At 41.3% G+C, this 26,143-nt stretch overlaps 1 protein-coding gene across 2 annotated transcripts in view; it reads right to left on the reverse strand.

The window, feature by feature from the left end:
- Window positions 1-26,143, reverse strand: part of LOC146805693 (uncharacterized) — a 582,641-nt gene that overhangs the window by 93,360 nt on the left and 463,138 nt on the right. The window contains exon 6 of one of the 2 annotated variants that reach the window (XR_014967884.1): window positions 14,128-14,296. The exons of the other annotated variant lie outside the window; for it this stretch is intronic. The gene's annotated coding sequence lies outside the window, so the exon portion shown is untranslated. The remainder of the gene's footprint in view (window positions 1-14,127; window positions 14,297-26,143) is intronic. 2 annotated transcript variants of the gene reach the window in all.

A 26,143-nucleotide genomic window follows, 5' to 3' on the forward strand; every position in this document is an offset into this window, starting at 1 on the left:
AAATCTAACTAGAGAGCTTGCGAAAATGTCTTTCCCTGTTTTCACATTGTGAAACACAATGCACACTTTATCGTTCGATAAAAAAAGGTTCTGTCTACCCAACACTAGTGATCATATGCACTATTCACTTTACCGGCATGTAAGATCTGTAGACTTTTACACATTTATGCTTATAAGTGTGGCCAGGGAACTCTTTTGGATTACAAATAGGGCTCCCGGTTTTATGATATATATTTTGTTTTTTACATTTCCGTCTGTATTTATCCATATTTCTTTTTTGGCTATCTTATTGGTATTTATCCATAATTATTTTGAGTTTCACAAATAAATGTAGCTGAAATATTGTATATTTCTGAGTTTATAAAACTCTTCGACGTGCACTCAAACATGGACGACTGTCACGTTTTGGCAAACTAGGCAGCCATGTATAACAAAAGACTACACCCACAGGTACATATTAGCATCATACTACAAATGTATGTTAACATATGCTTGTATTTAAGGAAATCTCATCCTGTATTTTAACCCTCCATGCTGTCTGCCTGCTCAGCTGTTGCCTAGAATTCATGAAAGACAGCAATGATAGTTTCTCACAAGAAGCACCATTTTCAGTATTTTTCCGCTTTTAAAAATAAATACAGACAGGAATCACACTGTTTTCTGTCTGTATTTATCTATAAAAACGGAAAACAAAGCACTTTTTGGTTAGTTTGAGGTAAATAATTTATCTTTATGTAACACTGTTCTTCCTAACCAATTGCAGCCTTGAGAAAGCCTGTAGGAATGAAACACATGTCAAGAGTCCATTGGAACAAAACAAGTGTTAGCTGAAGCAATGTGTGAATTTTAGAATCAAAGGACAATTAACTAGCATTAAATGCTTAACAATGTGTGAACTTGTAGAGTTTTTTTGGTTGGCCACTAACTGTTATTAGCGCTCTGATGCTTATTTATCGAAAGTGTGTGGAGTACTCTTCCCTCAAAGATTGTATGAAGCCTGGAGATGGTCTGAGAAAACATTAGTCTCGTTAAAATGCAAGTTAGACACAGAGGTAACACAGGCTGAAAACTCAGGGAGCCCTCAAGTCCAAGGCAAAGTTTATTTTTTAATCACAATTAATTTGAAAATTGGGTTAAATGTATTTGCATAACCTCTGTCATTAATAAGAAATCTTTAAAACGGTTTTTGGGGATTTTATTTTTTGCAAAGCTGGTAAAACAGTCAGACCGTGGCCATTTTATGCTCAGCTTGTGAAACTGTTTTTCCATACTCTGGAAGGCCAACACATTTTATTTATTTGGAGTTTTACTAGTGCGAAATTGCCCAAAGGGTGAGAGAGTGCTTTAAATGAGGCTACGTTTTATACAGATGAACCGTTTTTGCAAATGGCATTTTCATTATTTACATTTCAGACTGCATAAATTGAGATTGGATTTCGTTCAGTCAGTTTGTTGGTATGTAGCAGGCCATTTCTTTATTTATTTCGCCCTTCTGTAGGCACTGGGCAAGAGTGACCGCACCAAAGATACTCGTCCAGAGCACACAGGGATGACTGGGTGGCAATGAGTAGAAATGTTATTTGGGTGTTCCATATATTTTGATGCCAGGTCAACTGGCTCAGCCTGAATTAACTAGCACAGACACTTCCATGGGTCGTTAATTTTTAATATTGATGATTTCTATGCTGGTCATATAAGCCTAACAACACAGAGGGATAAAGGATATACTGGCTACGTCACCTCCAGCTGATACACAAAGCAGAGCCCTTCTGCCTTATTTAATTGTTTGCCACAGTTTCAAAGTGTGTAAGCATGGGCATGAGTAGCTCTCAGGTGAAAGCTGAACGTAACTTGTATTTTTGGGACTAGAGCCCGTTACTGTTAAAGTAGAAGGTTGAAGTCCTCAGTGGTCAGCACGTATTACATTTTTGGTGTGAACCTATTGTTGTAATGTAGGTATGCAGGAACTTCTAACGTGAGCACATCACACAAAATTAAAGAGAGCTGTACAGATAAAATGTGTGCATAGTTATAGTGTCAAAAAGGTGGGCCTTAGAAGGATGAAGGGAACTTGAGGAGACAGAAGGGAAAGATTACATGAGGTATCAAGGAAGGTGGGATATTGGTGGGTTGTCTCTAGGACATCCAGTAATTGGGATGTGTGTGTTTGAAGTGGCGGTGGGTGTGGGGGGGGGGGGCGTGTTGCTCTGGTTCCTTTCCAAAGTGGATTAGGGAGAATGTCTGAATTGAAGGGGTCTGGAGGTCCAGATCCTTGGCTCATAGCAGGAGAAGACTTTACCTATGTATTTTCCCAACAGCAATTTCTGTTGTAAAGTCTGGCAGTGGCGATGCTGCAAGATCAACCTAAGATACAGACTGTGACTGTTAGGTACCACCGAGTTTGTTGATTTGACAGACTTGCAGACAGCACAGCACGCTTTGAAGGTGATGCAGATGGGTGAAGTGGGGAGTGGATTATACTGTATCTCCCTAAATGAGAAATCATCCTCACTGCTCTAAAGCTGATATTGAGTTTAGCCAAAGAATATCAAGTCGGAGAGTCAGCCTTGCACTGCTTGTTTGCTGGCAGTGGAGATGAGCACACATTCTACTTTCTGTTGTTTGTTTGACACCCAGGCTTGTGTCACTATTTACCAGTCCTTTGTGCATTTGACAATTTCCTTAGTGGAAACCTCCAGGCAGAGCTGAATATCAACAGCATACAGAAGTTGGCATTCAGTCAGGATGACTATAAGAGGTTGCATGTGAAGCCCATGCATCACTGACAATGAGATGGGGCCTTAAGGAACTCAGGACATAGAGAAGACTTGTATTTGAATGGCCTGGAACGTGTTCTTCGGATAAAATGCAAACCACTTTGCCAACAGTGCTTATTCTTGAGGACAAATGTGTTGAGAAGGGTGTGGAAGTTGACAGTGTTCAAGGTTGCTAAAAGATTGAACAGGAGTAGAACAGAGGTGGCTACTGTTAGTGATTAGAATAGTATCATCAATTTCTTAGATGAATGCCATCTTTGTTCCCTTTTGTAGACTGAACCGCGACTGGCAGCCATGAAGGGCATCACTTTTGATCTTGTCATGTATCTGATTGATAAAAGTATTCTTAACAATCTTTCGCGGGAATGGGAGGTGTGTGGTTATGTAGTATCTCCCAAAGTTGTCAGGATTCCGGTTGGCCTTCTTCTGTAAAGGGAGTCTATTAAGGTGTGTTGAGTGGTTAATGTATTGACTTTGGCTAGATAAGCTGTAAGAGCTTTAAAAGAGATGTCATCTTTTATTTCATAAGGCGATGAAATGCACTTTCAGAGATGGAAGTCTAATCTGCTAGGTGTTGGCTATGGGTATTCTATTATGATTTAATGGAGGGTTATGTTTAGAACTGTCGGAAATGTAGTCCTACAGCTGTAATTGGGTGCCTCTGAGAAATGACTTCAGGATTTTTTATTGACTTTTAATTTACAGTACCCAGGTAGATTTTACATATAATTCAATACAGGATGTTCACTGGCTCATGAAATGGAGAAAAATAAAATACATTCAATATTGTGTCTAAATAACATGCAGTGTAATTAAGGAGGACATGGATAAACTCATTATTTAGCTTAATGCCATGAAATCACACCGCATGACTAAATGGAACATGAAACACCATCTGGGCAGAAGCTTAGATGTTTGGGAACAAGCCAATATTCATATGTTTGCAGCCGGGCTACTTGGTCATTCTCTCCAGGACCTTCGCATGGAGATTCCAATAGATTCAAATTCTTCTATTTCAGTCACTTGTTTACGACACTTAGAAGTTAACCGTGCATTATATTGCAGATCTTTTTCTGATCTTGTATCCAATATCTGAAACTTTTTTATGTACTCAAAACAGGATGAACTAATGTTTTTGCATAAATTGTCTGTATATAGCAATAACAGTGTCTAATCATCTCCTACTGTGTTTACCTAGGCATGTATTATCTTTCAAGTCCAATAGTAAAATCCTTCAACTTTCCTGCAGATTATGCAATACCGCATTTTATTTACGTTTCTGTATTCAAATTTCCTATAGGGCAGATTTCTGCATTCCTTGGTGGTAGGGCAGCACCTCTTTGCCTGTATCACTTCACAACAGTGTTCAAGTTATTACTAGTACATATCTTCCTTCAAGAGTCCACTTTTTGCTGTTTCTGAAACATCTAGGTTCTGCAATAGGCTAGGCTTGCACTTAAGATTAGGTTATTTAAACACGATTACATATATTAACTACATCAAGATGAATTTAAAAAGACTATTATAGATGTAAGCTCAAGGTACTGCGATTAAACTTTCCTTAATGATGTAGTTGCTGTTGAGGTGGACACCAGTGCAGTCGCTTAGAAGAGCAAACACTTTGGCCACTCTTTTTCATCCTGTATTATTTGATAGTTTTGCCAGTTCTTTCTTTTTTACAGCAGTGGTTTGTTGTTTGTTCATAGCATGATGCCAAATAGATTTGACTTGAAACCTCTCTGCCTGCATCATTTCAATAGCAATGAAATTCCAATAATTGTGTAATGCACTTTCTTCTTGAGTTTCTAGAGTGTTGTCATTCAAGAGATCACGTCGAAAGTAAGCTCTAGCTCTAGCAAGTCTAGCTCTCCAATCTAATATTTCAAGAGCCTCCTTGAGTGCACCAAAGCTCTCCATCATCTCCTCATTCAATGCATCATTGATGGGTTTGATCCGCTCTGCATTCCTGTATTTCTGTTATGCTATGTTATAATACGTTAACACTATTTGTATTGTGCCTTCTGCTATACCCCCATGATGCTTTCTTGATCCTTGTGTTTTTTCATTGGAATGTTCATCACTTCGCTTTGTATGCTTTTTAGCTTGTGCATTGTTAGTCAAGTATGTTAAATATCTGGTTAACTAATGGCATGGTTGGTTTAGTAGCAATGTTCTATTCCGCTCTTCGTGCTCTCTCATAGTGGCACTTCTGCACCGAGATTCAGGAGTTCTTTCAGCAATGTGCACTTTTGGAGACATACTTTACTTTTCATGTGTAGCATGATCTGCAGTTTCTTCCAATCTGTCTTCTAGAGTACTGAGATCAAATCCTGGGTAATTTTCCATGGGTAGTTTTCGATTGTCACCATTATCAGTCACTACTCTCTGGGATCTATCATAGAGCACATCAGTGATAGGTGGTAGACAAAAGTATGCCTCAATGGTTAGTAGTTTTAGTCCCCCAGTTTTCCTCCTGGCATATATTTGATATGTTAATCTTAGGCTTGTGCATCACCCATTTAAAATCATTTTTAGCAGATGTAGCTAGAATTTTTATAGACCCTTCCTGACTTGGAGGAAGGGGTTGAACCATAAATTCTAAACATAAGCAGAATAGGCACACCAAAATATTTAATCTACTTGCATAGGATGCAAATGCATGTCACTTCTGTGACATATACTGTTCTTCTGCAGATTGACCTCACACTTTCTAAGATCTAAAATGCTACAAATTAATCGCTATATGCAAAGGCCAATCAGCCGTGTACTCTTATGTCACTAGCAGCAGATCACATGCACAGATACACAATTTATACTTAATCCTATTTCATGAACAATCCTTAACATTTGTTATTGTTTTCACAGCACCCTCCATTAATAATGAAACAAGCACTGGCAAAGCCAATAGGTCTCATTTATGCAAGAACTATTGGTTTTCTCAATGGTCTTTTTAGCCATGTTGTACAGCACGCGGCTGCTCTACAGCATGCAAAAAGCATGCTGACCTCGTCATAACGCTTATTTTGTTTTACTTTCAACTATGCTACACAGCAGCTGTGCTGTTGTACAAAATGGCTAAGGAAATTGACAAAGTTAAATAGTAGAGGTATTTGGCTTTGTCAATTTTTTTAAAAGTGCCATGATGCAGTCAATGTTGGCTGTATCATGGCGACTTTTTAAAAAAATTTTTTACTTTCAACCTTGCTGCACATCTGTACATCATGGCTTAAAAATGATTGACAAAGCCAAATAGTAAAACTATTTGGCTTTGGCAATGTTTCCTTTTTGCCATGTTGTACAGCAGATCCATTGCTGTGCTGCATGGTTGAAATAAAAAAAAATAAAAGCACTGGACATGCCGGCGTTTATCGCGTCATAGCGCTTTCTTTTTTTATTTTCAGCAATGATGCAAAGAAGCCACACTGCTGTACAATATGACTAAAATAACATTGACAAAGCCAATAGATCTTGCATAGGCTAGTTTCTAACCTTCTTTGCCTTACTGATGTGCTGCTGTGAAGTGCAAGAGTATGGACGTAAGGAATGCCTTTGCACCACATATTTTAACACAACAAGGGCACCCAAGAAAGGTCGACCAGGGACCCTGGGAAATTAATTATTTCAAACAACAAAGGTCCCTAGAAATTTTAAGATATATTGGGAGAATAAATAAAGACTCGATCAGTACTTATTTAAGGGACTTGTCCAGCCGGACAGTGGTCAAGAATTTACTTGTACACCAAATGAACAATTATTACATAAATGCACAAAGTGGGACACAAGTCTGTGTCCTGTATGAACAACGGAAATTGTGCAAAACAGAGAAAAGAACAACATAGGCTCAGGCAGAGAGCATGGTTTCTTGCAAGGAGCACAGATAAAAATGAAAAAACAAACAAATCACAGGGACACCTTTATGCTTTACAGTAAGTTATTTTTAGCATATAGGGTGTTTTAAAGTGTCGACGGCGTTTCGATCCATTGGGGAAATACAAGGATCATCATCAGGACAACAAATATTATGCCTGTAGGATGGAGCCTGAATAACCAGGATTACGGTAGAACGGTCGGGTACGTGCTAAACCGGCAATTGAGCCGTGTGTTAGGAAAAGGTTCCTAAAGAGTGGGTATCTGGTTTGCATCCAAACGGAGGGTGTAAGGTGGTGCGGTAACCGTGTAGTTGGAGGGAAAAATTGGAGCCGAGATGGAGGCGCAGCCGTTGCAATGTGCTCAGCGATATTCAGGAATAAACCGTATTTGGTGATAACTTCCTCGGAATAGGTTTCCAAAATCTGTCAATGCGGAGAGCCGTGTACCGTCAGTGCGGGAGCACCACAAGCATGAATGCACAGCCATTGATAAACTATCAGGGTTGCCAATAGGACATCATCATGACTGTCTGGAGGCCCATTGTCATGATATTCACTATCCTAGTGCCCAAGTGCTTTAACTAACATCAGTTTGAATTCTGGTAATTTAATTTCGGTTTACATTGTGTTGTTGGCTAAAATTAAAGGACCAATGGGCATCCTACTTTTCGGGGTGGAAATACACATGAAACACATATCTGTTGCTTGCACCTTAAATCGAGTAAGCACTCCCATTGTACTAAAAAAGCTGCGGTTGGTGTAGTACATGATGGGGGAGTATCTGTTAAACTGGATAGAGGTGTAAATCACCAGGTCTCTTTCTACCTGAAAGCATGAGACTCTTATCGAAACAAGAAGCGTTCGCCAGCTTTTTGTCCACAGGTGATGTGATACACGTTTTGCTAGTGTATGCTTAATTTGTTGCATGTACTGCATAGGAGGAGACCTTTAGCCATCGGTTCCGTTTTTCACCCAAAAACGTGCACGCATTCCATTGCCTTCAATGGCAATGCGTGCACGTGAGACGATTCCCTTGCGGGAGCGACCGGCTGCGCCATATGGTATCAATTATCGTGCCTTACTGCTCGCTCCCGCAAGGGAATCGCGCAGGCCCCCTCCTCTCTCCCCCCTCCCCCTGCTGCCGCTCGAAGCGCGCTTTTGCTCGATGAAAATCTGACCGCCGTACAGATCAGCACCGGGAACCCTTGTACTTCCCTAGCTGCTTGCCCCGCCATGGGTGCAATTTCACAGCCCCAACGCTTACACAAATAGAAATTGCTTTGCTATAGTACCCCCAGATGAACCTCGACTGTCGGTTGCTACTAATCGCTTAGCGACAGCCTACTACAAAGTTTACCGATGTTTTGTCAGCTAGCGTTTCTTTCGCAGTTACGCATGCCCATGCTTCCGTTCCTGTCATAACCATGCCCTTGAAGCACTTTTTGAGGATAAGCAGCGTCTGTCAGAACACCGGATGTGGGTGTTGATGCGCGTGTTCTTTCCGTCACTAAAGATGGCAGCGCCCTGGCTGGATCTCCGTTCCGGAGAGCCATGATTTATTGTGAGCCTCGGCGGGTGCCTCCAGGTGAGAAACAGTGACCAAGAGTGAAGGGACGTTCCATGGATGTCAATAATAGACAGTGTTGACATTGGACACGCTGTCCTTAGTGACCTAGTTGCCAATGCTGCTTCCTGGAAGAGTTTATCCTACAGAGATTTAAAGTGAGGGGCAGATGGGTGAGAGACAAGTGTTTAACTTATCGACGGTCCTAGCAGTGGACCCAAGTAGAAAAAAGATAAAAGTGGTACAGCAGAGACGGTGCAGAGGGGGTTTGCCGGAGGGTTGGTCTTAAGGAGGGTCTTAAGAGATTCAAGTGGGAGGACCATGACTTTTGAAAAGTAAACAACATTCTTGAATCCCTTTACATGTATCCTATCATTCAGGGCTTAGTACATGTAAGCAAATAGCTCGAGAAAACACAACAATAGAGGTGTGAGTTGAGCATACCACGGAGACTGTCAGTTGCAGGTTCCACGCTACAGTTCAGTCGGATAGTTGCCGTGATCTGTGTGCATTCTGTTACAGGCTTCTATTTCAGAAATGCAGCTTGCTGGTTTAATCCACTGCTGCACGAATGTATGTGTACCTTCAAATATATTGTATATCTGTATGGTATATATTGGAACTAGACTTCCCTATCAGCTGTGCCACTTTAGGGTCCATTTACAGGACAGTATTGTGTTCAGGTGAAATCATACCCCTTCATACTCTTTGCAAGCACTGACAGTGGCAGTTGTTTTCACGTCTGTAGTGAAACGGATTTACTAAAGTTCGCACCTGCATAAGCTGTGCAGAGATTGAACAAGCTCCCTAAACAAAAATCGGTATATGCATATTGCTGGTAGTAGCATTGCAAGGCTGCCCTACAGAAACAGAGCAAGTACAACACCGATATCATCAATGCATGAATCTATGTTGATTTTATTAATTGTTATACTGTTTTCAGATAGATCATACGCAGGCAATGACTGAGGCAGAGCTTTTTGTTTCAGAGATGTGGTGCTGAGTGCAGTGGCCCTAAAAATAGTGTAAGAACTCAAAATGACAATATTAACTTTTAGCTCAGTCTCCCACATGTGGAGACCAGCAGAAAATGAAAAAACGAGTGTGAGCAATTGATCTTCCTGATGTACCATCAGATTCCAGACAACTCAAGGATACAGTGAAATGATTGTCCGATATTGCAGCATCGCATGAAGGTTGCAGAAGGTTGCTTACAATGTATGCTTTTAAGGTATATTAGAACAGCAAGTGTGGAATTATTGTAGACTGGAACATGGTGGTACTCTAGCCAAAAAAGTCTGTTGTTATGTTTTTTCAATGGAGAGGACTCACTGGGCTTCTGTTTTATCTCTGCTTCCCAGTGATACGCAGAGGGCCACTGTTGTCCTCCACTATTGCGGCAGGGATGGGATTCTTTAGGAGTCCAGACAACTGTCCCCATACATTATGAAAGCTCTAGCATGGACGTGTTTCCAGATTTCATGGAAGACTTGTTCCAGACCTGAAGGATGTGCACAAACAAAGTTGGAGGTTTGATGGGGTTGAGAGATCTGAATCCAAAATCATGTTGCAGTTTTCCGCTAAGCTTTGAGTTTTGGCAGAGTGGAAATCCTGGCTCTTCCTGAGATCAGATAATGTGGGACCGGTTTGAGAGATGCTGTAAACATGGGCCACCACAGCATCACTCAGCGCCACAACAATATCACTCAGCGCCACCACAGCATCACTCAGCACCACCACAGCATCACTCAGCACCACCACAGCATCACTCAACACCACCACAACATCACTCAGCGCCACCACAGAATCCCTTAGGGCCAATACAGCATCACTCAGTGCCACAACAATATCACTCAGCACCACCACAGCATCACTCAGGGCCACCACAGCGTCACTCAGGGCCACCACAGCATCACTCAGGGCCACCACAGCATCACTCAGGGCCACCACAGCATCACTCAGCACCACCACAGCATCACTCAGCACCACCACAGCATCACTCAGCACCACCACAGCATCACTCAGGGCCACAACAATATCAGCACCACCACAGTATCACTCAGCACCACCACAGCATCACTCAGCACAACCACAGCATCACTCAGCGCCACCACAGCATCACTCACCGGGACCACAGCATCACTCAACACCACCACAGCATCACTCAGGGCGACCACAGCATCACTCAGTGCCACAACAATATCACTCAGCACCACCACAGCATCACTCAGCACCACCACAGCATCACTCAGGGCAACCACAGCATCAGTCATAGCCACCACAGCATCAGTCAGGGCCACCACAGCATCACTCAGGGTCACCACAGCATCACTCAGCACCACCACAGCATCACCACAGCATCACTCAGGGCCACAACAATATCAGCACCACCACAGCATCACTCAGGGCCACCACAGCATCACTCAGGGTCACCACAGCATCACTCAGGGCCACCACAGCATCACCACAGCATCACTCAGCATCACCACAGCATCACTCAGTGCCACCACAGCATCACTCAGGGCTACCACAGCATCACTCAGGGCTACCACAACATCACTCAGGGCCACAACATCATCACTCAGCATCACTCAGCACCACATCAGTATCACTCAGCATCGCCTTTGCACTAGTACACCACCACATCATCATCACTCAGCAAGACCTGAGTATCATTCAGCATCACCTCAGCATCGTCTCCACACCAGTCACCACCACTACCACCTCAGCATCACTCAGCACCACCTCAGCCCGCTCTCAGAATTTGGTATCTGTTGATCCTCCCCTAGTGTCTGGCCGCTGCTAGTGTTATAATAAAGGTACTAGTTCCCAAACTTTAGCCTCCGATTGTTTATGCCCCCTCAAAAAAAAAGCTTTAACAAACAACGATTGGAATAGGCAGAAAAAGTTGCCAGCATTGAAAGGAAACATCAGAAAACTGAGGACATTTTTTATTGTAAATACTTTTTTTAATATGGTCGTTCAGTTGTACATAATGCCTTCTTGGTCATATATAGGGTAACAAAAATGCTTCTGACACTTTTTTATTATGACTTTTCAGCATGCTGCACAGCAGTCACACTTCTCTACAGCTCAGCTTGAAGACATTGGCAAAGTCAATAGCTCTGGTTAAACACTTATAAGGCCCCAAAGGCGAGACCTATTGGCTATGCCAATGCTTGTTTTCTATTTCGAGATCTATTTAAATAAAAAACACAATACAAATGCACACTGCATTATGTGTACACTGAAAACATATTGGACACAATGCTGATTATGTTGGACCCTTCTTGAAGTTAATACAACTCCAGTGGATCTTTTAGTTGGCTTGGGGTGCTTGTCCACTGCTCTTTTATTGTCCACTTACCAGTACCTTTGAGGGCTGCAAGGTGGGGTGAGAGAACTCCAAATTGCTGCCAGGCGACCTAAAAACCTCTAACTGTAAACAAAACAACTCCAGCAAATGGTAAATCAGGAGAAAAGGCAGACAGCGCTATTCCCTCTATCTCAGTAGCCATGCATTGCTTTTCTAAAGTTTAAAATGTTGTGCATGATAATTATACAACATGAAATGTGGGAAGAAAAAATTAGATGCTTTGCTGCTGATTTTCCTTGGCCCACTGTCTAGTAATGATGATGTGAGGAATATTTTAGAGGGACATTAAGTCATGAAAAGAGATAAATATCAATATTTTGAATACAGGACAATGTATTTGACATGGATGTTAGTACAATGTCATGCTGTTTAGACTTGAAAACAGATTTCACCATTTTTTCAAGCCCTAACACTCAGACCTAAATGCTTGTTTTCCTTGAGTTCGATAAACTATGATAAAGCAATCAATGGGCGAGTTGTTTGGCATCTGGTGTGCCATTCTCAAGGAGCTTTAAGTGCCATGCAGTAATGGGGGCAGGGATTTCAGTTGGGAAGCAGCAGAAGATGGAAAGAGCTGGAAAATGCATGCACACTGACGAAGTGCTTACTATAAAAGAACAAGCATTGGCAAAGCCAACAGGTCTCGCCTTTGCCAGAGGTTCTATTTTTGTTTTCTCTATTCTACAGTAGTTGTGTGGATAGTAAGTGTAGATTGTTTGTGTTTGTGTTAATAAAATAGTTTTTAATGTTTTGCTGATTAAGTGATGTATATTGGATGTTTTGTCTGCCTCTGTAGACGTATTGGCTTTGCAAATGTTTTTTGTCGATGTTAGCCAGCTGTAGCAATAATGCCCTGCACTACCTCAATGGCATTGGAAACCATTACTGCAGATTACATAAGCTCCCCTTGGCATGTGTTCAACGAGCTATAGTGCATGCTTTTGTTAAGCCATTTTAGCACAGCGCATAGAGGTTTGGTTCTTATAGTAGGAGAGGAGGCCTTATTTTAGCCTCCATTCAGTATAGAAGTATGTATAAGGTATTTATTTATAAACCTAATTGAAAGGCAGTGGAGCTCTGTATATTGTCAAGGCAGAGCCATCACAATGTATGATAGAAGTGGTAGCTGGTTTGTGGAGTATTGCTGATGCGATTTGATGTAAAAGTGTGAATCAATGTCTGTAAATCAATCACCTCTTGCTCAACCCATCAGGGAACTTGACCCACATGACGTAGTGCGAAGAAGATGATGTAGACTGCTCACACAACTGCCTTCCTTGCTCCTGATGTGTTAACTTTTGGAACACGTAGTGTAGCAGCAAGACTGTGCACTAGCAGTTCAGTTTTGGATTTCCATATATGGTTGCAATAATGATTGTTAATGCATTGTGCCTCTGTTTGATTATTAGCAGTCTCACGTGTAGCTCTCCATTGGAAGCAATTGTAACGAGGGGGCAGGAAGCTAAAGATGGACTCAGAAGGGAGGAGACAGGAAGAGTGACCAAAGACAGAGGGGGCAAGCAGCGATGAGGGAGGGGGTGAGTGGACACAACAGGCGCCCTCTGAAAACAGCAAATGTGATGAGATAAGGACAAGCTTTACAGGGCTGTTTACAGAAACAGTGCTAGGCACATCAACACTACAAATAAACAAAAAGGAAACCTTCCTAAATCACGGCCTGAAAGAAACTAAACAAATAGTGCTCATAAACGTACTGAAATGAATAAAAGTTAAAGGATACAAGTAATAGGCCACTACTTCATGAGAGGGAGCAAGACACAAGAAGTAGGGACAAAAAATGCAGATTACCCACATAAAAGGAAGCTTCTGGGAAGGACATGCGAAGAAACAAATCAAAAGTAATGGGCCAAATGTAAGCCCACAGTGTAGATATAGCATGTCTCAAAGAGACCGGCGAGATCTAAAAAGTAGTTCCATAAAAAGTAAGCAGTGGGAGGATTTAATTGATTTGATTAGAATTTTGGTTTGTAGAGCACTCAAATGCCGTAACGTGTTTTGGCGCTGCTTCTGTCTGTAAGGAAATAACTGCTAATCTAATTGCTGAAAAGCCAGGTTTTAAGAGATTTCTTCAAGGACAAGAGGTGTGGGCTGTCCTTCAGATTCAAGGGGAGAGAGTTCCACAATTTAGCAGTTCCCAATATAAAACCTCTACTTACATCAGCCTATCAAAAGGATGGTAAAAAGCTAAGTTCCATGAGAGGGTCAAAGACATGCTAGACATCCTAAAAAAAATAAAACCAGCAAATAGAACATAAGCAAATGTGAGTTACAAAACACAAAGCCAACAGTAAGCAATGGGAGGAATACATTTCTATGCCAGTTTTCAGCATGTGCCCAATAAATCTTTGCAACCAGATAGCTGCCCTATCTTGAAGGCCTTGACCTAAAAAGGAGTGCAGGGAGATCACCTCTCTCATGTGTGCCCTACTTCTTTTAATGTCTTAGTTCAATTGTTGGTTCTTCATTAGAAATACCAATGGGGTGCTCTATGAAGCTATCAGAACATTCAGAACAACCTACCTCAAACAGCCTGTCCTGCTTTACTGTCCACTCCATCCTTTGACAAGATTTGTTTTTCAGCATCAAAATGAATGGCCTTTATTGGCTCTTATTCTTGCACGTGTATGTCAATTATTGTGACAAATGAAGGGATGTATCAAACAAATCCCATCATCAAGCATGTCTAATCCTGAAAAAAAAGACATATATATCATTTTACCTTCTGCTGGCAAGCATCTCAGCTCTGTAGCAAGGTTGTATAGATTGTGAATGGATTCTACCACTAGCAATTTCAGCAACAGTGAATTTAGACAACAATCCATTCATTACAGATTGATCAAGAGGGGATAAATACTAATCACCCCAGCATTACCTATGGAAAAATCAGAACAGTAGGATCTCGTTACAGTAATCTTTGACAATTCATCTAATTTATTCTGATGTGCTGATCTTCGTATCAGTTAAAGAATTATATAAGGGATAAAGTAGCCCTTGGCGTACATCATAAGGCTATTGCAAGTCACGGAGGAGTTCCATAACCATATAGAGGAATGAGGCAGAAGGCTGAGTATCTTTATAAGGTTATGGAACTCCGAGGTGACTTGCAATATCCTTATCATGTAACTCAAGGGGCACTTTATCCCATATAATACATGGTCACACTATCATCTTTCCCACAGACCACTTAACACCTTGGCGAGCATGTTTGCAAACATGAAGAATAAAAATAAAACCTCTAGTGAAAAATTAAACACATCAAAAACCTGTTAGTTATTTGTTACAAACAGATATTAGAAACAATTCAATGTAAGTCAGTTATTAAAAAAAAAAAAGCTGAATTATCTCGGAATGTGTAGGAACATGCAGAAAGATTCAAGCTTATCTCTAACTAGCTAATAAGTGCAAAACATAAACATGCTCTCTCTGATTGTCACTGTATGCTAAAATAGAGAGCAGAAGAAAGAAAAGCAATGTTCCATTTTTGTTACTTTAAACAGCTATTTAAAATTATGCTCCGTGACTTGACCTGCCCTTCACCTTGGCTGCTGGCTCTGGCAGAAGGCATTGTGATGATTTATAGTAGTCGAGTTCTGAGTCTTTTCTTTATAATTCCTTTTATTGGGTAACAATAAACATCTTTTATTTAGTGCCAAGATACTCTTCTGCGTAAACATGCGCTTTGCAAATACACATATTATGTTATAATTGGTGAGTAAGTGCACCACAAGTCGCTGATTGTAAAGAAATTAGAGATTGGGGTATACAAAGGGATTACAGAATGCCATGTATTATATATGGGATAAAGTACCTCTGTACAAACATTATACAGATCTTGCAAGCCATCAACATGTTTTGTGACCATATAGAGGAACAAGGTCAAAGGTCGGGTTCCTTTACTAGGTCATGGAAATCCAGAATGACTTGCAATATCTTTAATATGTATGGCAGAGGGAATTGTATTTCTTATAATACATGGCCAGATCTTCATTCTTACGGCAATCCATTTAAATGCTTGTTGTCATGCTCTTTCATATGAAATACATAGTTTAGTTGCAGACATGAACAACAATGGCAAAATCAAGTGTGAAATTAAACATATTGAAAAGAACTAATGATGTTTAATGTAAGATTTAAAAAGTGCTGGAGCTCAAAATGTGTAGAAAAAAGCAGTCACTATTTTTCCTATAATGACAATTAGTGTGCAAAAAATAACCATGTGGATGTAAATAGTTCTTATCTGCTATCACTGTTTTGTTTTAGAAAACCAGATGATATAATTGAAAAACCAGTTGTTTTGTTGCATTATTCAAATTGCCGCTGTGTGCACCTGTGATATGTATTGCTCCTTGGTTGCTGACCTTTTCAGGAGGCATAATGATGTCCTATTCATTTCATAACCTTATAACTATGCTCATATTTTTTAAATTGCATTAAAAAATCTTTAATGGTTTTCTTCCAGCCTGAAATCTTCATCAATTAACCCTAAACTGTTTTACTCAAAGTCTACTAATGAAGTTCAGGTTAAGACCTTGCTGTTCCATATTAAACATATACTCTTTCGGCCATTTTGACAGCTTACAGGAGAGTAAGTGCAACTTTTTAATGGTACATGTTCCATACAATAGGCAGTGGTTGCTTCCAGAAATATTTAAGATCCTTCCAGTATAAGATAATGCCAATTAGTTTACATTCAAGCACTCAAATCCAATAACTGAGCCTCAATAACTCTACAGCGCCTCATCCAAAAAGAGTGCATGGTCCACTATCCGCTCTCCTTAGAACGGCCCGCAAACAAATTCCGAAGTTAAGAATAATTAGCCCATGATCTTGGAAAAAAAGAAACTCCTTGCCAATTTCTACATTTCTACCCTATTTATATTAACAATAACATTTGCAGTTAAGACCTGTGCCTATTATGGCAGAGGCAAGAATGTTTAATGGCCAGGTGTTGACATTAAGTGAGCCTCCTGTAAAAGCAGAATATTCATACACATGCTTTTATCTAAATTTGGCTCTCCCTAACCTAAAGAAAGACTTTACATTCCAGTAACATATCCAAAAAGAACCTGTTTCATTCATTTGATAATGCTATATCTAGTAAGTACTCTGTCTAAACACGGAATCCTCACCTTTAGACTATCCCTAGTGGTACTATACCATCCCAGAAGTGATGGATGAGAGACGCATATAAGTGGCAACCCTGCAACCTGAAGTTAGTTTCTTGTATTATTATTCTTCCTAGCCCTTTGACGCGGATTGTTGAATGAATCGTCTCAAACAGTATGCTCATCTTCTAGCTTGGGACCTTTTTAGATTTTTAACGAGGACACTCTACAAAAGAAGGAGGCAGGAGGACAGTGAGGAATATGTGATAAGATAAAGTGTTAACCAGAAAAAGCATTACTGAACAAAAGTAACTTTTTTCCACTAGATAATTTTAACTGCAGATTCCTCACCCTTACAATAGATACCATAGGAGTACCTCCCAAAGATGAAGGGTCTGGGCAGCAGATTCATACTAAAACACATTGTATAAGCGAACAGGTGAACTGACCGACCTGCCGGACATGACTGTCAAGGCAGTAGTGTTTTGTGAATGTTTACTCTGACACCCATGCCACAGCCTAGCTAATGTCCAGAACATGGACCCCTCTCACCAAAGCAATTGTAGTGGCCTTGGCTCTGGTGGAATGTGCTCACAAGTTCTTCAATGGGCTGTTTGTTGGCCTTGCCTATCTGATTTTGATGCAAAAGACTGTCCACCTTTACAGGACCCTCTTGTTAACTGCTTTGCCTTTCTTTGCAGCAGATACCCACACAAAGAGCTGATAATCCACCTAATGATCCTGTGTGTGGTCAATGTTAAAACTCAGTACCATCTGAGGGTTTAGATGATGGAGTCTATCTTCCTCTTTTAAGGCTGAGATGGGGGGAAAAACTCGGCAATTCAAACACATTTAGCGGCCACCCCTCAATCTCCATGTATGGAGGTGTAGGTTGTGCAGACTCAGATGCAGGACCCTGCTCCGTTGCTGAGAAAGTAGATCCTCTCGATGTAGAAGCCTGATCAGAGGTACTCTGGGTACCACACTCTCCTGGCTCTGTCTGGGGTGATAAAAATGACTTCAGCTCGGTCTGTCTTGATCTTACTCAGAACTGGAGACAGAAGAGGTAGTGGTGGAAATGCATACAGGAGTCCTTCCTTCCATTTCAAGAGGAATGTGTCTGTTAATGAGTGCTTGGAGAACAGTACAGCGTGCAGAATTGGGCTGCATTAAGTGTGGCTTCTTGCTCCCCTATGCGATTCAGGACCTGGAGTTGAAACTCTAGGGCATCGGACACAAGAAGAGGGTGCCAGAATAACACCAGAGATCTACAGCATGGCCTCTTTGAAGGCTGCTCTTTGCTGCACTATTGACAGCAGCCCTGGAAATGTAGTGTGCATCTGTACCAATTGCAGGCTTGGCTCACATTAAGGTGACATTGGAGGGGTGAGACATATATCTTGATGCCCTCGTGAATTCCTGCTAGACATTGAGTGGCCCGTAGCAGAGCTAAGTCTATGAATCTTGTCATAGCTCTTTTACTTTTGGAGCATGGAAATCGGCCCAGGAGACAGTGCTGTGCTGTGGATATCTCTGAGCAATCTGCACAATATGCTTTGTTGGAAAACACAGCCTCCCAAAAAGTTCGTAGTGCACCACAGATCCAGAACATATAGAGCATACTGGCCGACAACAATTGACATCGGTAGCATGTGTCTACTGCTAAACAAATGCACACTATGTACGTGGGTGAGAAAATAATGTGGGTGAGAGAATAAGGAACCAAAGGAGCACTGCTGTGTTGGGACAAGAACCCTAACTTACCCTAGGGTGACATGTTTCATCATAGGGTCCCCTCCTCACACTGGGCCCGCAAGGTACTCAGTGTGGGATACGACTCTCCCATGGGAGAGGAGCAGGGGCAATATTTACATCCCTATCTGACTTCGCCTTTTAAACCCTATCCACTGGGGCACCAGAATAAAGCATGTTCGTCCACCAGGTCCAGAAACAGCGCCAATTCAAGCTCCCCACACATGCATTCAAGGCTTTGCATACCAACCTCACCCACCGCCTCCACTTCCATCAACCCACCAGACACCTTCACTCTGCCTCTCTCTCTTGTCCAAGTATCCCACATAGGCAGCACCAGACCCAGAGGCCGATCCTTTTTTCAACTTGCTGCCAAGCCTTTAAACAACCTCCCCTCCACACCAGGACCTCCACATTGCTGCTGGAATTCTGAAAGAAGCTGAAGACCTGGCTCTTAGACTAGCACATCAGTCCCTCCTCTGACCACTGCTAGATTTTTTCACCTGCCTAGCGGGTGACAAGCCGCACTCTACAAATACATTAACTTCACATAACATCATACTATCCAGCATATTGCTACTAGGGTTAGTCCGTTTCAACTAATGCATGGGTGCGAGGCTGCAAAAACATTATGAACCTTCTGGAAAATGAGGATGTGCACTGATGGAAAAAAAAGTTGTGGAAGAACACCAAATAAAAATGAGATGAGGCAAGCGTGAATTGTGGGTGCAGGGGAAGGAGACGTTCAGGCCACAAACCGAAGATTAGAGGTTATATTAAGGATAGAAATCCTATTATGTTAATTTAAAAAAAGCTCTATCCAAGTTTTGTAGTACTGAGCGAGTGACATTTTGGGCAATAAGGTTTAGTTTGACAGATGGTTGTTGGCGGCATGTTTCGAATGTGGCTTTGGATACTCAAGGAAGATGATGTGCTAGGTCAAAGTAGTTTTGAGAATCTTGATACTGAGTCAAGAGTTAGGGATGAGCATGCAAAGTGCTTGAACAAAACAGTAAATAACAAAACACGGTACAATCTAATAAGGACCCGGTGTATTATCAAAATTACCATACAGACGTTAAGAGTATTTTAATGACTTATGTGTTTCATTCCATCATCAGGATTTTGTTGTTGATTTAGGGTGGGGGTTTGTTCATGTATTACCCATGCATTAGAAGTGTTGTTTGTTTATACAATTATTTCAAATTTCATACAGTTTTGTGTTATATATGCATTTCCTTTTTTTCTGGTTAATGTGTATATTTTTCTTGTTTTCTTGTTGTTTTCTTGTTGTTTGTATATATCTTTGTGTAAGAGGGAAGGTGGGGTGATATTATGTGATGTTACTGTATTGATGTCTTGGATTTCCCTCCTTCTACGTGTGTTGGAATTCCAGGACATCTGTATTCCAAGTTAATTAGTTGCCCCTGGGCCCCTGTTGATGTGGGAGCTCTTGAACAAACTCCTTCTCCGCTGTATCCTGCCTCTCGGGTCCTTCAGTGAACATGACAAGGGGTTCCAGAGTGGGAATAATGGATTTAACGGCAGCAATGAGTAAGCTCAAACCACATATGAAAGACACACAGGATGGTCAAAAAGAGTGATGATGAACCATGGATGTGATGAACTTAAAAGAGATTCAGCATTTCCAGGGCTTGAGAGAGGTGGTTGGTAGATGATAAAGAGGGGGAAGAATGGAAAGAGAGGCTGCACATTGCTAAAAGCAATGCACAGTCTGGGCATAGATGGCATCAAGGGCTTAAAAGGAAAGCCAGTTATTTTGGATGATGAGAAGACTCTTTAACTTCTTATTGGCTACTAAGAATAATCTTGTACTCAGGCAGGATGGCGTCATTAACAATGGGAATGGCTTTGTATGCATGTCATGTTTCATTAACAATAAAGAGCTCAGTTTAATAAATGCCATACAGCTAGACTTAATGAGGATGTGTAAGCAGGGTAGAAGAGGAGCACTGAGTAGAAAATAGGAAAGTTGAGGGGTATAGATTCAAAGGTTGATATGAGAGGATTGAGCAGAAGGAGGAAATATTTAACTAGGGGTGTGGGTATAGGAGTGGATGGAGCGGCGGCAGTCAAATTAGGAGGCTGGGTCATTTTCAGTGTATTATTACAAGGAGGAGGAGGTGAGGATATGGTCACCCATGGCCATTTAAAGTTGGTAGACTAACAGGGAAGAAAGGTTTTGTGCACAGGACATGACAAAGGAGAGCAGATGCAGTAGAAGATATTTAGATAGGAGTGGGGAATTGAGGCAACAGCTAGAGGTGGTGGTAGAGAGAAAACTGGGAACGGCATACAGATGAGTGATGAATAAGTAGGGTTGTGGATGGTTGGGTGGCATTCGTGGTAAGGTGGAGGGACTACTCTTTACTACATCCTGGATGTAAAATGACAGTACCCTAAGGTAGATCTGTGCAGTTCACAAAGAGAAGCATACTGAGGAGTTTTGTCCTTCCACTCACCAAGATTAGGGGATCACATTCTTCCAGGACTGTGTAGAGAGAGGTGCGGGGGTGATAGCCTACTGTTGAGACTGCTCCAAAAAGAGGTGCTGTAAATTAGCCTTGGTCAGATTTAAAACAGCTAAACATTTTTGGTGAAAAGGTTCTGTTACAACCACATTTTTTGTCCTCAAGGTTAGTAACATGCCAAGTTATAAATTAACCATTTAAAATAGTTCTGTATTTTGGCTTATTCTTTCTGATAGACTGCAAACCCTTAAGGATTTAGGTGTAAGCAGTGATTTGAAGGTACTCTTCGTTGCTGAGTATTTGCACACATTTTATTTAACAAGCATTAGCAATGCCAGTTGGTCTGGCTTATGAATGCACTGTCAAGCCAGACCTAAAAATCCATGTAGGTGTCTGACCTCCCTCCAACTTTCTGTGCTGCTGCCAGACAAAAATACCATAAACTATCTAGTTATCTAAAACACTTTAATAGCATCAAAATGTCATGTGTGTGCCCCTAAAATTTATATCTCAGGCGCTGTATATATATCAACAAAATGATTACAGTTATGTGGAGGTCAAGCACTTTTTTGTGGAAGCACACATCTTCTTTCCAACTGAAAATATACTCATGCCTTCCAACATGTGGGCAGAGCCAAATCCGCTCTCTAGTGATGCTCACATAATTGTCTGGCGACAGCTGCACTGTCTAGCCAGGCCATAAAAAGGACAGTACCTGCATTTCTCGGCACTCTTACAATACATTTAATGGGAGAATACCAAAACTCTTAATGAGAAAACCGGTATTCTGGAAAGTGAGTAACAGCACTTCTATAATTCCATTGAAAGCACTGTGGTAATAGACAGAGATTGTTCTCACCCTTCTCTCAGGTGTATTTACGGGATGTATGACAGAACAACGCATGCCTTTACCACGCATCATTAAGCATGCAATGCATGCATTTACCACACATTGCCTTTACCATGAAATAGTAAGTATATATCAGGTAAGTAAAACATATAATATATATATTATGTAACTATAACTTTCAACTAGCGAGCATCAGTAGGATATATATATATATCCTACTGATGCTCGCTAGTTGGTAATTTTAGTTAGGACCTAGTTTTCATAGGAAAAGCATTTTTTGTTGTGGTAATAACTTTGGCCCCATTTGAGAAATCTTCCTGAAATTTTCAAAACTAGTTATCCACTCACTTTAGCTGTTCGGGTGATTCATCAAGCATAGGCGAGTAAATGAGAGGTCCTAAAATGCTTTTTTCCCATTCATTTTCCCATAGGAAGTTTAGACATGACTACAGCCCGAGCCGCTGAACGGAATTACTCCAAATTTCACAGAAAGTTAGATCTTGGTCCAGAAAGATTTCTTTTTGTAATTTGGTAAAAATCAGTTAAGTTATTTTGGAGTTATTAAAAAAAAAAGATGTATGCATATCTAGAGACGAGGAGGGTCTGTGGATCCCATAGATCTTAGTATGAGATCTGATTGGCTGCCACCACTTCAACCAGGAAGTGTTGGCAGCCATCTTGAGACTCGGCCCAAGTCCCAAGAAAAACATTGGTGGTGGGGTTCCAGAGAGACCCCACCATGGGCCAAAAACATTTTTTTAAGACTTTTTGTCTCAAATTAGCAGATGATCCACAGCAATATAAAGAAAAAAGCATGGTTTCCTGCACTGTTTTTTTTGCCCCCAGGGTGAGTCAGGTCCAGGGGAGAATTTGATGAATTATTTTGGGGAAAGGTGCGCACGAGGACACCCTCCCCAGGCCAATTTGGATACGCATGAGTATCCCCTTCGACCATGCCAATCCTCCCCCGGGGTTCCCATCCCATGGGGCTCTGCCAATTTCAACAGAAGGGGAGGGGGGCCACGTGTGTAAAATGTTGACCTAACTGTAACGTCCCTTCTATATATATATATTCGTCTTCTCAGTGACTTTCAGCACCAACAGCTGCCGCACTACATTCAGGAATTCGGCATGTGAGACACTGGACTCAGCAAAATGAATGAATTCCTCTTTATTTAATCCATAAAGTGCACCATTTTGAAAACAGGACTCCTACATGTTTCGACTTATGCCTTCAACTGGACAGTCTGTAGCATCTCAGCCCTGTGTTTAAAAACAGTCCCTCTACTATTGCACTACCCTCAAGCCTCATCCCTAGAATGCACATTCTGAGTTACCTTGGCATATATCAGCCATCATTTTATGCACCACACCTATCTTCTAAATCAGCCCTTGTTCTGAATATAAGCGGTACATTTTCACATGTATCTGTGATTCCAATTTCACAATGATCATAAGGATCCATATCTAAAATATTGCATTGTGAATTACAACAACATGTAAATAAATTGTCAGATCAGGGGAATAAAAATGTATTACAAAAAAGACAGAGGTGGTCTTATTCTCTCAGGAAAGTTAATAAGTTGATACTTTAAAAGCCCTTTCTTCCAATCACATGTCCCCCACAGTTCTGGAGCTGCACATATCTCCTGAACCTCATCAGATAATTGGAGTTATTATGTACTTAATGTACTCCACTGTAGATATATGCAACAAGCTTCTCCATAAAATACAGTTAACGTGACTAGGTGCTACAGTACAGTTACAGGTTATAAAGTGACTCCGTGCTCATGAGCAATTTATGACTCTGATCACAGGATGTATGTATCATAATCAAATACAGTAAACTTTTTTATATAAATAAGTGGTGCAAGATGTTTAATGATAAGATTTACAAATTTCAATGTAGGCATGGAAGTAAAAGCTAGAAAAAATTCAAAGTACATGTCTTACCTTTTAAGCACATACCACCCTGTCCTGTGACCAACCTATGGGTGGAGAAGTGCGGCTCAAAGTGGAGAAGTGTGGCTCAATGATTAGAGCGGCAGACCCTGATGCAGAGGTCTAGCCTGGGACCAGGGTTCAATTCCCCGCCTCGGCGGGTCTTGGGCTCAAAAATTCCACGGACCTGATAATTCTCGCCTCGGTGCCTATTCCAATCATGGAGTCCCACTCTGCTACTCTGGACAATAGCTTGCTTAATCTCCACAACGGCCCCCACAACGCTAAGGATGCCTGGGCACCCTCCACCTTGGGGGTGCCCAGGAGTGGACGCCTCACAGGGAAAGCCAGGATGGGTTCCACAGCGGTATTCGTATAAGCGCCTTGAGACCCTTGCGGGTGAGTAGTGCGCTATACAAGTATCAAATTTACAATTTTACATTTACATTTACCTTAGGGGTAACTTATATGTAGTGAAAGGGGAGTTTAAGGCTTGGCAAGGGATTTTGAATGGCAAGTCAACCTGGCAGTAAAACTGCATACGGAGAGTCTGCAGTAGCAGGCCCGAGACATGCTTAAAAATCTATGTGTCTGGATGGGTGACTTAGTTGTGTCAGTGCTTGAGTACATATCTGAGTGAGTGTATCAGTCCCTCTTTCGGTGTGTGACTGTATGTGTACGTAATGATATTGGTATATGAGTAGCTCTCTTACTAACTCTATGGGCCTGTAAATCTGTATGCAAGTGGTTGTATGGATAGCTCACTGGCTGTGTTAGTGAGTGTTGAGGTGTGTAACTGTGTGTAACTGTGTGTGTAACTGGCTCTGTTACTGCTGAATACATAAGGCTGTGTGAGTGAATGTCTGCCTCTGTCACTGTCTGACTGGGTGTGCAAGTGGCTCTATGCTTTTGTAAATGGGTGTGTTAGTTGCGGTATGGGTGGGAAACCACACGTATAATAGAGCATATGGATCTGTAAGTGCACATGTAACTCACTGAAACTTCAAAGTGCATATCTCACCTTTTAAGCACATACCACCCTGCCCTATGACCTACCTACAGCCTACCTTAGAAGTGACTTATCTGTACTAAAAGGGGAGTTAAAGGTTTGGCAAAGGTATTTTAAATGCCAAGTTGACCTGGCAGTAAAACTGCTGCACATACAGTAGTAGGGCCATGACAGGTTTAAAGAAGTACTTGTCTGGATGGGTGACTTGATTGTGTCAGTACTTGAGTATATATCTGAGTGAGTGTATCGGTCTGTCTGTGGGTGTGTGACTGGATGTCTAAGTAACTATATCGCTATTTCACTGGCTCTAAGTACCTCTATGAGTTTGTAAAACTGTATGCAAGTGGCTGTACAGATTGCTTACTGGTTGTGTTAGTGAGTGGTGGAGTATGCAACTGTGTGTGCAACTGGCTCTATTACTGCTAAATACATAAGTGCTGTATGGACATGTGACTGAATGTGTAAGTGGTTCTGTCTTTTTCTGACTTAGTGGCATTTGTTAATATGTATGTGAGTCAGTTTGCATGAAACACTGAATATATAACTGGGCATAGGGATCTGGGAGTGCCCATGTGACTAACTGAGACTTCAAAGTATGTCTTACCTTCTAAGCACATATTACCCTGACCAATGACGTACATACAACCTAAGTTAGGGGTGACATATGTAGTGCAAGGGAAAATTTAACCTTATCAATGAGTTTTAAATGCCAACTCAATCTGGCAGTAAAATTGGACACACAGCATCTGTAGTAGCAGGCAGACCACATGTTTAAAGGACTACTAGTCTGGATGAGTGACTAGGGAATCACTACTTTAGTACACATCTAAATAAATGAATCAATTCCTGTCTGGCTGTGTCGCTGGATTTGTGAGTAACTAAGTCGCTATGTGAGTTGATGTCTTAGTATCTCTATGGATTTCTATATTTGTATGTAGTCAACTGTATAAATTACATACTGCCTCTATTTCTGAGTGATGGGTTCTATAACTGCATCTGCAACTGGGTCTATTACTGCTGGATACATAAGTATTTTATTGGCATGTCACTGAATATCTACATGCCTCTGCCTCTCTCTCACTGGCTAGATGAGTGACTTTGCTTTTCTAAATATGTATATAAGTTGCAGTATGGGTGAGACGCTGGATATTTAACAATGGCTAAGGGGCCTCAAAGTACACATGGACTGGTTGAGACTTCAAACTGCATGTCTTACTTACTAACCACATAGCACCCTACCCTATGACTCGCCTACACCCTACCTGAGGGGTAACTAGTACATAGTACAACAGTTTAAACCATAGCAAGGAGTTTTTAATGCCAACTTGACCATGCAGTAAAACTACACATGCATGCTGTACACTTCCAGGGCAACACATGATTAATG

This window comes from Triturus cristatus, chromosome 8, assembly GCF_964204655.1.
Source record: "Triturus cristatus chromosome 8, aTriCri1.1, whole genome shotgun sequence".
In the NCBI taxonomy this organism is placed as follows: Eukaryota; Metazoa; Chordata; class Amphibia; order Caudata; family Salamandridae; genus Triturus; species Triturus cristatus.